Below are 15,801 nucleotides of genomic sequence, written 5' to 3'. Positions count from 1 at the left end.
TTGAAAGTGGGTAATCGTATTGTTACCCAATTTTCACAAACATAACCTGCTCCACAAATTGAATGATTAAAGTATACAAACTATAAATGGTTTGTTGTAAGTCTGGAGACATTTAAAAATAGAATTATTTAGCAGATTATAATATTGGCATACATAAAGATGTTGGTCTTAAATATCAAACAGAATACTTAGCAATTAAAATAATGCACTAATATTACTATCGAAAATCTATTGGTAATTTCATCATTTCCCACATTGCATTCAAAAATAAATCAGTGGCTTGCAACTGTAAGCAATTCAGCTGTTACTATTTTGCTAATACCCATTTTAAAACAAATATGCTACAAAAAAAATTGTTTTAAATGCATCAGTCCTCATAAAAATAAATCACTTGTACAAGATTAAAAGTCAAACGCAAATACTCAGTCAAAAACATTTTTCTCTACTAATCAACGTTCAAATTCAGAAACGTAAAGATATGTAGACCCATATTTACTCAAACACACACAACTACAGCACAAAATTGCCATAACGTATAATGAAAACTGGAAACAACCACTCTGAATGAGCTCTCTCCTACCACTTTTTCTATTTCAAAAAGTGGCACAGTCATCAAAAGCAAGCAACATCCATAAGAAACAGAGTTGCCAACTGCCTTCATGCTGAGAAGAGAGCCCTTTAACTCATCATTGTGGTTGGTGAGTTTGGACACTTTCAAGCACATTTCTCCCATCATTGCCTATAGAAATGATCCCTGAAAGTATAGTCTTAATTCCCATTTGTTGATGGTTTAGCTAGACCATAAGAATCAGTATTTAAAGTAATGGAGACATTTTTGTACCATTTTTGAAAGTGGGTAATCGTATTGTTACCCAATTTTCACAATCATAACCTGCTCCACAAATTGAATGATTAAAGTATACAAACTATAAATGGTTTGTTGTAAGTCTAGAGACATTTTAAAATAGAATTATTTAGCAGATTATAATATTGGCATACATAAAGATGTTGGTCTTAAATATCAAACAGAATACTTAGCAATTAAAATAATGCACTAATATTACTATCGAAAATCTATTGGTAATTTCATCATTTCCCACATTGCATTCAAAAATAAATCAGTGGCTTGCAACTGTAAGCAATTCAGCTGTTACTATTTTGCTAATACCCATTTTAAAACAAATATGCTACAAAAAAAATTGTTTTAAATGCATCAGTCCTCATAAAAATAAATCACTTGTACAAGATTAAAAGTCAAATGCAAATACTCAGTCAAAAACATTTTTCTCTACTAATCAACGTTCAAATTCAGAAACGTAAAGATATGTAGACCCATATTTACTCAAACACACACAACTACAGCACAAAATTGCCATAACGTATAATGAAAACTGGAAACAACCACTCTGAATGAGCTCTCTCCTACCACTTTTTCTATTTCAAAAAGTGGCACAGTCATCAAAAGCAAGCAACATCCATAAGAAACAGAGTTGCCAACTGCCTTCATGCTGAGAAGAGAGCCCTTTAACTCATCATTGTGGTTGGTGAGTTTGGACACTTTCAAGCACATTTCACCCATCATTGCCTATAGAAATGATCCCTGAAAGTATAGTCTTAATTCCCATTTGTTGATGGTTTAGCTAGACCATAAGAATCAGTATTTAAAGTAATGGAGACATTTTTGTACCATTTTTGAAAGTGGGTAATCGTATTGTTACCCAATTTTCACAATCATAACCTGCTCCACAAATTGAATGATTAAAGTATACAAACTATAAATGGTTTGTTGTAAGTCTAGAGACATTTTAAAATAGAATTATTTAGCAGATTATAATATTGGCATACATAAAGATGTTGGTCTTAAATATCAAACAGAATACTTAGCAATTAAAATAATGCACTAATATTACTATCGAAAATCTATTGGTAATTTCATCATTTCCCACATTGCATTCAAAAATAAATCAGTGGCTTGCAACTGTAAGCAATTCAGCTGTTACTATTTTGCTAATACCCATTTTAAAACAAATACGCTGCAAACAAAATTGTTTTAAATGCATCAGTCCTCATAAAAATAAATCACTTGTACAAGATTAAAAGTCAAACGCAAATACTCATTCAAAAACATTTTTCTCTACTAATCAACGTTCAAATTCAGAAACGTAAAGATATGTAGACCCATATTTACTCAAACACACACAACTACAGCACAAAATTGTCATAACGTATAGTGAAAACTGGAAACAACCACTCTGAATGAGCTCTCTCCTACCACTTTTTCTATTTCAAAAAGTGGCACAGTCATCAAAAGCAAGCAACATCCATAAGAAACAGAGTTGCCAACTGCCTTCATGCTGAGAAGAGAGCCCTTTAACTCATCATTGTGGTTGGTGAGTTTGGACACTTTCAAGCACATTTCTCCCATCATTGCCTATAGAAATGATCCCTGAAAGTATAGTTTTAATTCCCATTTGTTGATAGTTTAGCTAGACCATAAGAATCAGTATTTAAAGTAATGGAGACATTTTTGTACCATTTTTGAAAGTGGGTAATCGTATTGTTACCCAATTTTCACAAACATAACCTGCTCCACAAATTGAATGATTAAAGTATACAAACTATAAATGGTTTGTTGTAAGTCTAGAGACATTTTAAAATAGAATTATTTAGCAGATTATAATATTGGCATACATAAAGATGTTGGTCTTAAATATCAAACAGAATACTTAGCAATTAAAATAATGCACTAATATTACTATCGAAAATCTATTGGTAATTTCATCATTTCCCACATTGCATTCAAAAATAAATCAGTGGCTTGCAACTGTAAGCAATTCAGCTGTTACTATTTTGCTAATACCCATTTTAAAACAAATATGCTACAAAAAAAATTGTTTTAAATGCATCAGTCCTCATAAAAATAAATCACTTGTACAAGATTAAAAGTCAAATGCAAATACTCAGTCAAAAACATTTTTCTCTACTAATCAACGTTCAAATTCAGAAACGTAAAGATATGTAGACCCATATTTACTCAAACACACACAACTACAGCACAAAATTGCCATAACGTATAATGAAAACTGGAAACAACCACTCTGAATGAGCTCTCTCCTACCACTTTTTCTATTTCAAAAAGTGGCACAGTCATCAAAAGCAAGCAACATCCATAAGAAACAGAGTTGCCAACTGCCTTCATGCTGAGACGAGAGCCCTTTAACTCATCATCGTGGTTTGTGAGTTTGGACACTTTCAAGCACATTTCTCCCATCATTGCCTATAGAAAAGATCCCTGAAAGTATAGTCTTAATTCCCATTTGTTGATGGTTTAGCTAGACCATAATAATCAGTATTTAAAGTAATGGAGACATTTTTGTACCATTTTTGAAAGTGGGCAATCGTTTTGTTACCCAATTTTCACAAACATAACCTGCTCCAGAAATTGAATGATTAAAGTATACAAACTATAAATGGTTTGTTGTAAGTCTAGAGACATTTTAAAATAGAATTATTTAGCAGATTATAATATTGGCATACATAAAGATGTTGGTCTTAAATATCAAACAGAATACTTAGCAATTAAAATAATGCACTAATATTACTATCGAAAATCTATTGGTAATTTCATCATTTCCCACATTGCATTCAAAAATAAATCAGTGGCTTGCAACTGTAAACAATTCAGCTTTTACTATTTTGCTAGTACCCATTTTAAAACAAACACACTAGCTAGAGTCCCCCTGTGGTTGTAATGTATTTTTGACTACAAAATGTTTTTTTTTTTTTAATAAAGGTTTTGTGCATGGGAGTGGGGTAGTGCTGCAGCTTTACCTATCTGCCAATGTGACAATGAATAATGGATCTGAGCATCAGGAGCCAAGCCACAGTGATTGCACAAGTGTGCTGTGCATTACTGGGATTTGACTAAGTCCCATGACACTTTGCACCAGAGGACAGAGGCTGAGAGGTTTGTGCTGAGCTCTGATTTGTGGAGCTCATTACATGCTTCTCAGGTCCATGGATAACAGCAGCAGCAGCTTAGTCATGGGAGGGTTTTGAATCAGAGGGAGCACTAGGACTGTGAGGTCATCTACAGAGTAAGGGGCAGAGGGACAAACACAGGCTTTTCATATGGTACTGTATGTATGTATGTATGTATGTATGTATGTATGTATGTATGTATGTATGTATGTATGTATGTATGTATGTATGTGTCTATATATATATATATATATATATATATATATATATATATATATAGAGAGAGAGATATATATACCCTGCAATGAACCAGTGACATGAACGATTATATTTATGCAAAAATGTAAGAACTTATAGTGGTTGTAGCTTTATAGTACATTGGTGAGTGGTAAGGTAGGACAAGTCTGAGTGAGGCTCAAGTGTTGGTGTGCTTTTGAAACATACATTGACAATAGTCAATAGTGTAAACCACTGTGTGTGTGTCACCATCTGTCACAATCCTGCCAGAACTCAGTGTGTTTGTCCTGTCTTACCTGCCTGTCAGTCTTGTTTCTCAGCCTGCTGCAGCAAGATCTGAGTATTTGCTTGTAACGAGCACCTGGGTGATTCTGATTCAGCCATTAACTCTGTGGTTACCACTTGAAAGATACAAGTTCCCTGTTGGCCTCATCCAGAGACTGTTCCAGGTGTGGCCATTCCCAATCACCCGGATGGCCAATCAGTGCTGCTCTGAGGGGTTATCCTCCCAGCCCTGCATAGACACTTTGCTTTTGCATCGTTGTCAATAACTTGGAAGGAAGCTTCAGCTTGTGTTCCTGCTTAAGCTCTGTGGTATTCCAGTTACCCAGCATTTGTATCCTGCTTCCAAGCATTCCTACACCTGTGAGCTTCCAAGACCCTGCACCAGCATTCCTACACCTGTGTGCTTCCAAGACCCTGCTCAAGCATTCCTACACCTGTGAGCTTCCAAGACCCTGCACCAGCATTCCTACACCTGTGTGCTTCCAAGACCCTGCTCCAGCATTCCTACACCTGTGTGCTTCCAAGACCCTGCACCAGTGTTCCTACACCTGTGTGCTTCCAAGACCCTGCACCAGTGTTCCTACACCTGTGTGCCTTCAAGACCCTGCACCAGTGTTCACCTGTTCCTGCATTACAAGTACCTGCACCAGTGTTACCCTGTACCTATATCCAGTACCTGCTTCCTGTCCCAGCACCTGTGTTCCCGAGTCGCCTCCACCTGTGTTCCCGAGTCGCCTGCACCTGTGCTTCCAGTTACCTGCACCTGTGCTTCCAAGTTATCTGCACCTGTGTTCATCTGTGCCAGTGTTCATCCGTACCTGTGCTTCCGAGTTACCTGCACCTGTGCTTCCAGTTACCTGCACCTGTGCTTCCAAGTTATCTGCACCTGTGTTCATCTGTGCCAGTGTTCATCCGTCCCTGTGCTTCCGAGTTACCTGCACCTGTGCTTCTGAGTTACCTGTGCTTCTGAGTTACCTGCACCTGTGCTTCAGAGTTACCTGCACCTGTGCTTCAGAGTTACCTGCACCTGTGCTTCAGAGTTACCTGCACCTGTGCTTCAGAGTTACCTGCACCTGTGCTTCAGAGTTACCTGCACCTGTGCTTCAGAGTTACCTGCACCTGTGCTTCAGAGTTACCTGCACCTGTGCTTCCGAGTTACCTGCACCTGTGCTTCCGAGTTACCTGCACCTGTGTTCATCTGCACCAGTGTTCATCCGTTCCTGCATTTCGAGTTACCTGCACCTGTGCTTCCGAGTTTCCTGCACCTGTTCTTCCGAGTTTCCTGCACCTGTGACCACTTGCACCCGCACGCTCCAGCATCTGCACCTGTGTCCACCTGTCTCTGCGTGCCTCAGTACCTGCACCCGCAACCACCTTCACCACTGCCTACAGTGCTTCCGGCACCTGCTCTCCAGTGGTCCAACTCCGTGCTTCCGGCACCTGCACTCTAGTGGCCCTACTCTGTGCTTTCCAGCTCCTGTGCTCCCGTGCCTCTACTACGTGCCTCCAAGTAACTTATCAGTTCCCAGCTTTCCAAAGACTTTTACAGACTTTCAAATGTCCCCTGTACCAGTTCATTATATGCAATAAACATTACCCATTTGTATCCACTTGCCTCCGTCCTGTTTACATTGGGTTGTCAGCTAGCCACCAAGGTCACTCCCGGGTCCCAAATCCCCAGTCGTGACAGTATGCAAAAGCCCCTGGACTTGGCTAGTGACTTTAAAGTGGCTATGCAAAATCTGACAGCAATACCAATGGGAACCTACCACCACTCACTTATCCAGCTGCAAGAACTTTTGGCAAAATTTTTTCCCATAATAACTACGTTACTCAGTTACACTCCTGAGGTTGTGAAGCCCATCAGCTACAGCTCCAAAGTGAAAGGAGTCTCAGTGAAAGTGCCTGTGAAATCTGAAAGGCCTCCCAACCTTCAGAGCAAAATTTCTGTCCAGGGCAAGCGGAGGTCCCAGCTTTCAGAATCTGAACGCCAAAGACGCAGGTCTCTCCATTTATGTTTCTACTGTGGTAATCCAGACCACTTCATTGAGAATTGTTCACTCCGCAAGCCCAAGAACAAAGTGATTCTGACCACATCCAGTCTCCAGCCCCAAGTGGGGGTCCGCAGTCTCCAGCCCCAAGTGGGGGTCCGCAGTCTCCAGCCCCAAGTTGGGGTCCGCAGTCTCCAGCCCCAAGTGGGGGTCCGCAGTCCCCAGCCCCAAGTGGGGGTCCGCAGTCCCCAGCCCCAAGTGGGGGTCCGCAGTCCCCAGCCCCAAGTGGGGGTCCGCAGTCCCCAGCCCCAAGTGGGGGTCCGCAGTCCCCAGCCCCAAGTGGGGGTCCGCAGTCCCCAGCCCCAAGTGGGGGTCCGCAGTCCCCAGCCCCAAGTGGGGGTCCGCAGTCTTGTGTCCACTCCGGTTCCAGCCGGTTCAAGTACCTCCATTGATGATCCGGTTCCAGCCGTCAGTCAGGAGGCTCATTCGGTTCCAACCGATTCCGACACCTCTGGACCTCATCCGGTCCCATCCGTCAGTCCAGAGTCCACTCCGGTCCCAGCCGGGTCAAGTACCTCCATTGATGATCCGGTTCCAGTCGTCAGTCAGGAGGCTCATTCGGTTCCAGCCGATTCCGACACCTCTGGTTCTCATCCGGTCTTAACCGTCAGTCCAGAGTCCATGCCGGTCCCAGCCGGTTCAAGTATCTTCAATGATCATCCGGTCCCATCCGTCAATCCAGAGTCCCTGCCGGTCCTAGCTGGTTCAAGTACAATCGGATGTCCTCCGGTTCCAGCTGGTCCAAGTTTGTCTACTTCCACGTCTGTACTATCCTTCAGCCCAGAGACTCTATACTTTAACACAGATTTAGCTCAGTCCTCCAAGATGGAACTCTCCGAACAAGATCAAGCTCTTCTTGACCAATATATCAAAAATTTTCGGGCTGCCAGAAAACAGGCTGGTTCACAGTCGTCACCGAAGACTCAGTCCATAGATATGGAACTAAATTATATGGCTCTGTCTCCTTCCAAAGATTCCTTCGAGTTTTCTGCTGAATATCCCACATCTTCAAGGTCTGTACCCATGAGCTTAAGAGTTGGCTGTGTTTCTCTGTCTCATCCTCAAGTGGAACCTTCTACGGTACCTTGCCCCAACAAGTCTTCAGAAACCTCCAGTCAGAGCAAGGCAGTCTTAACTCTAGACATGGATTCTGATTCCGAGTATGATGAGGATTATGACTCTACCCCTTTCCTTGAAAATCCTGTTTCACCTTGCCCTGTCTTACCTCTGAGAAAAATTCAGTTAGATGCTAAAGATGGCTATCCGAAAGCCCCTGGATATCGAACAAGATTTAATTTGAGTCTTAGTGGTGCCTTAGCCTCAAGGGCCCGATCTTCTCGTCTCTCAGTTCCAGTCAAAAATACTTCAGTTAACCCTGATGAATTTGATTCTACGTCTTTCTCCAGTGGTCCTCTTCGTCCAAGTCAAGTGTTCCTTCCGGACGGAAGTCATCCTCATTATCGTGTCCAATGGAACGGGAATTCCGTTTACGTCGACGATGGATGGTCCACCTGTTCTGATGATGAGGCAGAATTGTGACTTTTCTTCAAAGTTCCTGAAGTGTCCGGTGGCCACCCGTAAAGGGGGGGTACTGTCACAATCCTGCCAGAACTCAGTGTGTTTGTCCTGTCTTACCTGCCTGTCAGTCTTGTTTCTCAGCCTGCTGCAGCAAGATCTGAGTATTTGCTTGTAACGAGCACCTGGGTGATTCTGATTCAGCCATTAACTCTGTGGTTACCACTTGAAAGATACAAGTTCCCTGTTGGCCTCATCCAGAGACTGTTCCAGGTGTGGCCATTCCCAATCACCCGGATGGCCAATCAGTGCTGCTCTGAGGGGTTATCCTCCCAGCCCTGCATAGACACTTTGCTTTTGCATTGTTGTCAATAACTTGGAAGGAAGCTTCAGCTTGTGTTCCTGCTTAAGCTCTGTGGTATTCCAGTTACCCAGCATTTGTATCCTGCTTCCAAGCATTCCTACACCTGTGAGCTTCCAAGACCCTGCACCAGCATTCCTACACCTGTGTGCTTCCAAGACCCTGCTCAAGCATTCCTACACCTGTGAGCTTCCAAGACCCTGCACCAGCATTCCTACACCTGTGTGCTTCCAAGACCCTGCTCCAGCATTCCTACACCTGTGTGCTTCCAAGACCCTGCACCAGTGTTCCTACACCTGTGTGCTTCCAAGACCCTGCACCAGTGTTCCTACACCTGTGTGCCTTCAAGACCCTGCACCAGTGTTCACCTGTTCCTGCATTACAAGTACCTGCACCAGTGTTACCCTGTACCTATATCCAGTACCTGCTTCCTGTCCCAGCACCTGTGTTCCCGAGTCGCCTCCACCTGTGTTCCCGAGTCGCCTGCACCTGTGCTTCCAGTTACCTGCACCTGTGCTTCCAAGTTATCTGCACCTGTGTTCATCTGTGCCAGTGTTCATCCGTACCTGTGCTTCCGAGTTACCTGCACCTGTGCTTCCAGTTACCTGCACCTGTGCTTCCAAGTTATCTGCACCTGTGTTCATCTGTGCCAGTGTTCATCCGTACCTGTGCTTCCGAGTTACCTGCACCTGTGCTTCTGAGTTACCTGTGCTTCTGAGTTACCTGCACCTGTGCTTCAGAGTTACCTGCACCTGTGCTTCAGAGTTACCTGCACCTGTGCTTCAGAGTTACCTGCACCTGTGCTTCAGAGTTACCTGCACCTGTGCTTCAGAGTTACCTGCACCTGTGCTTCAGAGTTACCTGCACCTGTGCTTCCGAGTTACCTGCACCTGTGTTCATCTGCACCAGTGTTCATCCGTTCCTGCATTTCGAGTTACCTGCACCTGTGCTTCCGAGTTTCCTGCACCTGTTCTTCCGAGTTTCCTGCACCTGTGACCACTTGCACCCGCACGCTCCAGCATCTGCACCTGTGTCCACCTGTCTCTGCGTGCCTCAGTACCTGCACCCGCAACCACCTTCACCACTGCCTACAGTGCTTCCGGCACCTGCTCTCCAGTGGTCCAACTCCGTGCTTCCGGCACCTGCACTCTAGTGGCCCTACTCTGTGCTTTCCAGCTCCTGTGCTCCCGTGCCTCTACTACGTGCCTCCAAGTAACTTATCAGTTCCCAGCTTTCCAAAGACTTTTACAGACTTTCAAATGTCCCCTGTACCAGTTCATTATATGCAATAAACATTACCCATTTGTATCCACTTGCCTCCGTCCTGTTTCCATTGGGTTGTCAGCTAGCCACCAAGGTCACTCCCGGGTCCCAAATCCCCAGTCGTGACACCATCATAGTCATTTTTTTCATTTGGAAAGCTGAAGCCTATGTAATTGTGTGTATGTATGATTTATCATGATGTAGGTCATTTGGATTGATTTTAGGTATCACAATGTAAAATGTCAACCTGAATATCATTACTAATGTTTAACCCCCTTTAACATTCCCACAGATGACCAGAGGGAAGTCGGCGAGGGCGTAAGAGGTTCCCTCATTCGCATGCGGTAGCACCTGCTCCTGCTGGCTGCAGATTTGCAGGATTTGACAGACCTGCTGCTCTCATTTTTTTTTCATTTTGTTTACAAATAAATACTTATTCACAGTTAGAAGTTGTCTGTGTGTTTTCGATCCATTTTACTGTATATGTGTAAATGGTGTAATCTATTTATGTAATTTGCAAAAGGTAGATACTGTATATAGATGTGTGTTTGCATACAAGTGCAATAAAGTGAAGGGTAATGTAAAAATGGTGTTTAAGGTGTGTTGGTGTGTATGTGTGTGTTTTAGCACAGCGAGGTAGACTACCTTTATTGTAGTGTGCACATCCTTGCTTGACACAAATGTAATATAATTGTAGTACAAATAACAGTAGGCAAAATGCATAATGATGTATACACACACACTGTGTTTATAACTGTAGGTAAGTGAGCTTTAGTATGTGTTACTAATAATTTGCACATTGTACAATATTGCATTTGACGTGCAATTAATATATAATATGCATACATAAAACATAGGTCAAGAGGCAACAATGAATTAATACCACTTAACATGATGTAAGGGTTAATCTAAAGTGATAGTAATGTGTTTAAGTATCAATTAGGAATTAATTGATTATATTTAAAAATAATCCATTTTTTATGAGGTTGGCTAATTGCATAAGTGTGTCATGTTGCAGATGCATGAGTTCCGAATAGAGTAGTGAGGTTTGCGGAAATACACCGAATCGGTGAGTACGGCCAGCTTCCCGTCCGTTCGGACACTGTAAGACTATGCAGAATCTTTGTGTACGCACATTTGGATGTAGTCCGAAGACACTCCTTCTTCTTAGAGAGTCCGTCCGAACGGATGCGACGACCTGTGGGCTTGTGTTCTTAGAATGTCTGCACAGCGTGGCGTTCGGTCATTTACAAAAGGATTTGAAACGGACCGCACGAAGCAGAATTTTTTGTCAGAAAGAGTGAACTAGAATAAGGCCCATAATGTATAGTTTAATAGTGCCCCGTGAAAGAGAGTACATTTAATTTTTTTTTTCTATAGCATGATAAACTATGCCTGTTAAAGATTCCTGTAATACATGTCAGCTATCCAAACCTTTTGTAGTTAGTAAAGATATCTTTAAATTAAATCAGAACTTTTATAATGTTTAACACATTTTTACAATTTAAATGATGAACAATTGTGATATACACCCTTAGGACACGGAGAGTTTCTTTTTCTCATTCTCCATTGCAAAGAAAATAAATGCTATACTATTTTCTATCTTATTTGAATAGCAGGGCGTACTCAGCAGGGAATATTAAGAACTCATGCTTCATCATTTGTGTACCCTCTGCATTGCTGTCACCCACTGTTGTCGGCTTCACTAATTTCAGTAAATTCATTGATTTCTTATCTGGTTTGATATCACTGCACTTGCTGTCTAGAAACAGACCTACTGTAGAATAACTGTTATTGGAGTAACAATACCATATAGATACATAGGGAATCAGGATGTATTTATATTGAATAAGTTGCCTACCCTCCCAGATCGCGAAGGAGCCTCCATTTACTGTTATAGATCTCCTGCAGCCCTGCAGAATCCTAATCTTCTGGATTCTTCAGATTCTGATAGGGGTACCACCAGGGGCTGGCTGGCAACTTTTAGCCTGGGGGGCAGGTCCAGAGCACTGGCACATAAGTAGGACCCCACCGGCTGCTCCCCTGTATAATAAAAGGATGCCCACAGGCTGCTCCCCCTGCATAATATAAGGACCCCCACAGGCTGCTCCCCCTGTATAATAGGACACAACGGGCTGCTCCCCTGTATAATATGACACAACGGGCTGTCCCCCTGTGTTATAATAATAACAGGACACCACAGGCTGCTCTCCTGCATAAATAAAGAACAGGACAACACAGGCTGCTCTCCTGCATAAAGAACACAGCACCACAGGCTGCTCCTTTGTGTAAAAGACTGGGCACCACAGGCTTCTCCCCCTGTATAATATAAAAGTAATGCCACAACACCACAGGCTGCTCCCCCTGTATAATATAATAAAAGTAATGCCATGACACATAAATTATTATACAGGGGGAGCATCCTGTGGTGTCATGGTATTATTATTATTATTATACAGGGGGAGCAGCCTGTGGTGTCATGGCATAATGCCATGACACCACAGGCTGCTCCCCCTGTATAATAATAATGCCATGACACCACAGGCTGCTCCCCCTGTATAATATAAAAGTAATGCCATGACACCACAAGCTGCTTCCCCTGTATAATAATTTGTGTCATGGCATTACTATTATTATATTATACAGGGGGAACCGCCTGTGGTGTCGTGGCATTACTTTTATATTATACAGGGGGAGCAGCCTGTGGTGTCATGACATTATTATTATACAGGCGGAGCAGCCTGTGGTGTCATGGCATTATTTTACAGGCTGCTCCCTTTGTAAAATAATGCCATGCCGCGGACGCGGACGTGGCCCGCAGCACTCGTGCCAGAGCGGCTTGGGGGGCACATGGCACCCTGCCCCCCGGCCCAGCCCGCCCCTGGGTGCCACTAAGGATTCCCCCCCCCCCCAAAAGGACAGTGATTTGCTGTAGCTGTTAAGGAGTCTCTGTTTACATCTCTCATTATCCCAACTTGTAGGTCCCCTTGTTAGGAGAGACTGGCCAGCATGTATGCTGTAATGGATAGCATTACTGCCTCGTAGCATTGAGGTCATGGATTAGATTCCCACCATAGCCCTAACTGTGCAGAATTTGTGTATTCTCTCCATGCTTGTGTGGGTTTCATCTGGGTACTCTGGTTTCCTCCCACAATCCAAAAATCTAATGGAAGGTTGGTTAATTGGCTCCCAACAAATGAACCCTAGAATTTCAGTTTGTGCATGTACATGCAGTATGGAATATTGATTGTAAGCTCCACTGGGGCAGGAACTGGTGTGAATGTTCAAATAATCTCTGTAAAGCGCTGAAGAGTATTTGTGCCCTACATACGTAACTGGTGATATATAAATAAATAAACATGATCACACAGCCTTTACTTTAGTTAAACAAATTTGTTTAATTAGAGTATATTGTGTCCATTCTGAATTGGTGTATACTGTAGGTATGGAAAACAGCTCATCCAATAAATATAGGTTGTGCCTACAAGATACAGGCAGTCCAGTGTTTACAATAAAATAATAGTTAACCCACAGATAAAAATACATATATGCTTAGTATCACACAAGGTCAAATTGCATTTGAAATTCATTGCACAATCATGTATACTATGCTGAGTGAGAAGACAAGAAATAAAATTTATATATTCTGTAGCACCAAATAAGGAAACCCATTGCAGGCAACAATGTTAGTATAAATACTTGCAAAACTTCCCAAAATATATTATTACTAATGTTATGTACTATAGAAATATAATTCAACAAGAAGCATTTAAGCTTAGGCACGCCCATATCTGGAGGTAGAGACATTCTTTGGCCAGGGTGTGACATGCTCCCTCAACGGAGAACAGCACATTGAGCTATAATCTTCCTCTAGTTTTCGAAAGTAGGCAAGAATGCATAAGGTGTAATCAGGACTCACTTAGTTTGGAATTATTGATTGGGTTTCCATTGTGCACTCCATACACTATTTTGCATTTAATATAATTTATATACTGGTTTATTCATGAAGTTTTTGGAGACTGAATCATGACAAACACCTGTCCAATGAAAGGCTTATATGTATAAGGAACAAATGAATATCCCAGTCTATACATATTAATTATATTAATTAATACATAAATTGTTTATGAACATCAATACGCAGCCACTCACACATGCTGACAATGAATCTGAAGGTAAAGTAAGATAAAGAAGTAACTTTACATTACACTGCACATCTGTAAAATGTACAGAGAAATGGAAATTTGTGATGTGTGTATCTAAACATAAATCCTATTAACCTCTCTGTAGCATTTAATAGTATGGACAATGGTATTCTATGAAAAATATCTTCAGACTGGATGGCATAGTCCTTAAATTGCTCAAATAATTTCTCACCAGCAGTTTACAGAGTACCCGAATGTAGCTAAGAATGTGTGAGCCACCACACAGAGCTCAGGATTCTATGGATTGCAGCATCCCTGCCACATGGCTCCTGCATCTGCTGGCAGGGTGTACGGAATGACATACTACAACCAATATCACTGCAGCAGCAGCATCACCTGGAGCATCCTTTGGAAGTTCCAGATGGGCAAACTATAATCTTTACAGCAGTTTAGAACATCCAAGCTGTTCTGCACATCCTGATGCTTGGCTCCAACCCTTCTGTACAATATTATGACATCATGCACTTAGGCAGCAGAGAAAGCAAAGGGTGGCATAGAGCCCTGCTATCTTAGTGTTTAATATACTTATCATCACCAGTGCCACTGCCATATGGTTATAGAAGGTTCTAAAGATCTCCAGGTTTTTTGCAGTTTACATGCTACTACTGCATAAATTAATCAGATGGCATGGCCTGGTCTACCACTGCTATGAAGATGATAAACAGATGTGTTCTCTTACATCCTTGCTGTGAGGGCCTGTATCACAGAAAGCATGTTGCGGCACAGCGGGGAGCGCGTGTTCGGACACCATTTAAGGGAATGGGATCCAGTGTGCGCATACGCCCACCTCCCGTTTACTGTAATGGGATCTGGCAACATTGTAAATGGGCGTGGCATGTCGCACTTCATTTGTATCATATTTCTGCTACAGTAAGCTGCCATATACGTGATTGTGGCGCGTGTGGGTATCCAGCTTCACTGTCCTTGATCTGCGGTCCAGCAGGGAAGGATGGTGCAGCTCTCCTCATGTGCGCCTTACATCAGCTGCCCGCCCTAAATACTATATATTGGGTCACACTCTGCCGCCTCATACTTCCGCATTTGCGGGTCACAGGGCAGAAGTGACATCTCGTGAAACTACAGGTACATTCCCGACCTTGTTACTCCCTAAGTTACTTCAATTGTCTATTTTTTAACGCATAATCTCTTCCATATGTGAGCAGTAAGTCACACTATTGATTGTGACCTAGTTCTAAACCGATTCTTGTATTTAATGCATGTATCTATTTATCCTGTTACAATGTAACCCGGAAGTGATTTTGACACTCCGTGTTTACAGGTATCACTGGTGTCCTTTCAAACAGTGTTTACTAAGGTATTATATTATCATTATATATTTATCCCTATTGCCTTTTAAGTTATAAGTCTGTCTCCGAGTCCTACTATTCATTTTTATGTATTCTTAAATGTTTTTTATTGTATACCTTCCATGTGTGGGCAATCACTCTTTAACAAGGTAAATCTAGACCAATTAAGGAGGGTACTTATACCCAGACCAAACCTTGTGGCAGTCACCTTGAAAAAGCAGTGACAGCGAAACGCGTTGGTGTCACCTCAGGGACCTTTCAGAGATGTGCCAACCCTATCTTGCTGAATTTTCTGGATCTGCACCAGCACTTTCCTGGCATTTGGACTTAATTCCACCAGCACATTGCACTTTATTGAGGAGCATATACCGTCCAGTCAAAGCAGACTGCGACTCCTCTTGAGAGCAGTGAGGAGAAGTAATACTTGGGAGTGCCATCAACAGGCATAACCGTTTTCTAGAGAGGATCCCCCTTATCTGCAGCCCCCAAAAGGACTGGGACACCTCCACTTATTGCTTGGATTACAAACTTTGGACTCAACCTTCCTCCTCCTGTACCAGTGTTGGGACTTTATGAGTGACCAGAGCAGGTTATAT

General features: G+C 42.4%; 4 non-coding genes across 4 annotated transcripts; all 4 read right to left on the bottom strand.

Moving 5' to 3' along the window:
* Positions 1–554: 554 nt before the first annotated feature.
* Positions 555–770, bottom strand: LOC146060974 (small nucleolar RNA U3). The gene has a single exon (XR_014470540.1). It is a non-coding gene; the product is annotated as a small nucleolar RNA U3 (small nucleolar RNA).
* A 630-nt stretch (positions 771–1,400) lies between these two features.
* LOC146061119 (small nucleolar RNA U3) lies at positions 1,401–1,616 on the bottom strand. Its single transcript, XR_014470665.1, has one exon. It is a non-coding gene; the product is annotated as a small nucleolar RNA U3 (small nucleolar RNA).
* A 630-nt stretch (positions 1,617–2,246) lies between these two features.
* LOC146061048 (small nucleolar RNA U3) lies at positions 2,247–2,462 on the bottom strand. Its single transcript, XR_014470604.1, has one exon. It is a non-coding gene; the product is annotated as a small nucleolar RNA U3 (small nucleolar RNA).
* A 630-nt stretch (positions 2,463–3,092) lies between these two features.
* LOC146061255 (small nucleolar RNA U3) lies at positions 3,093–3,308 on the bottom strand. Its single transcript, XR_014470783.1, has one exon. It is a non-coding gene; the product is annotated as a small nucleolar RNA U3 (small nucleolar RNA).
* Positions 3,309–15,801: the final 12,493 nt, after the last annotated feature.

Source organism: Crinia signifera, chromosome 2 (assembly GCF_055691185.1).
Source record: "Crinia signifera chromosome 2, ASM5569118v1, whole genome shotgun sequence".
In the NCBI taxonomy this organism is placed as follows: Eukaryota; Metazoa; Chordata; class Amphibia; order Anura; family Myobatrachidae; genus Crinia; species Crinia signifera.
The sequence above is the reverse complement of the archived record's forward strand: the minus strand, read 5'-3'. Positions and strand labels throughout refer to the sequence as shown.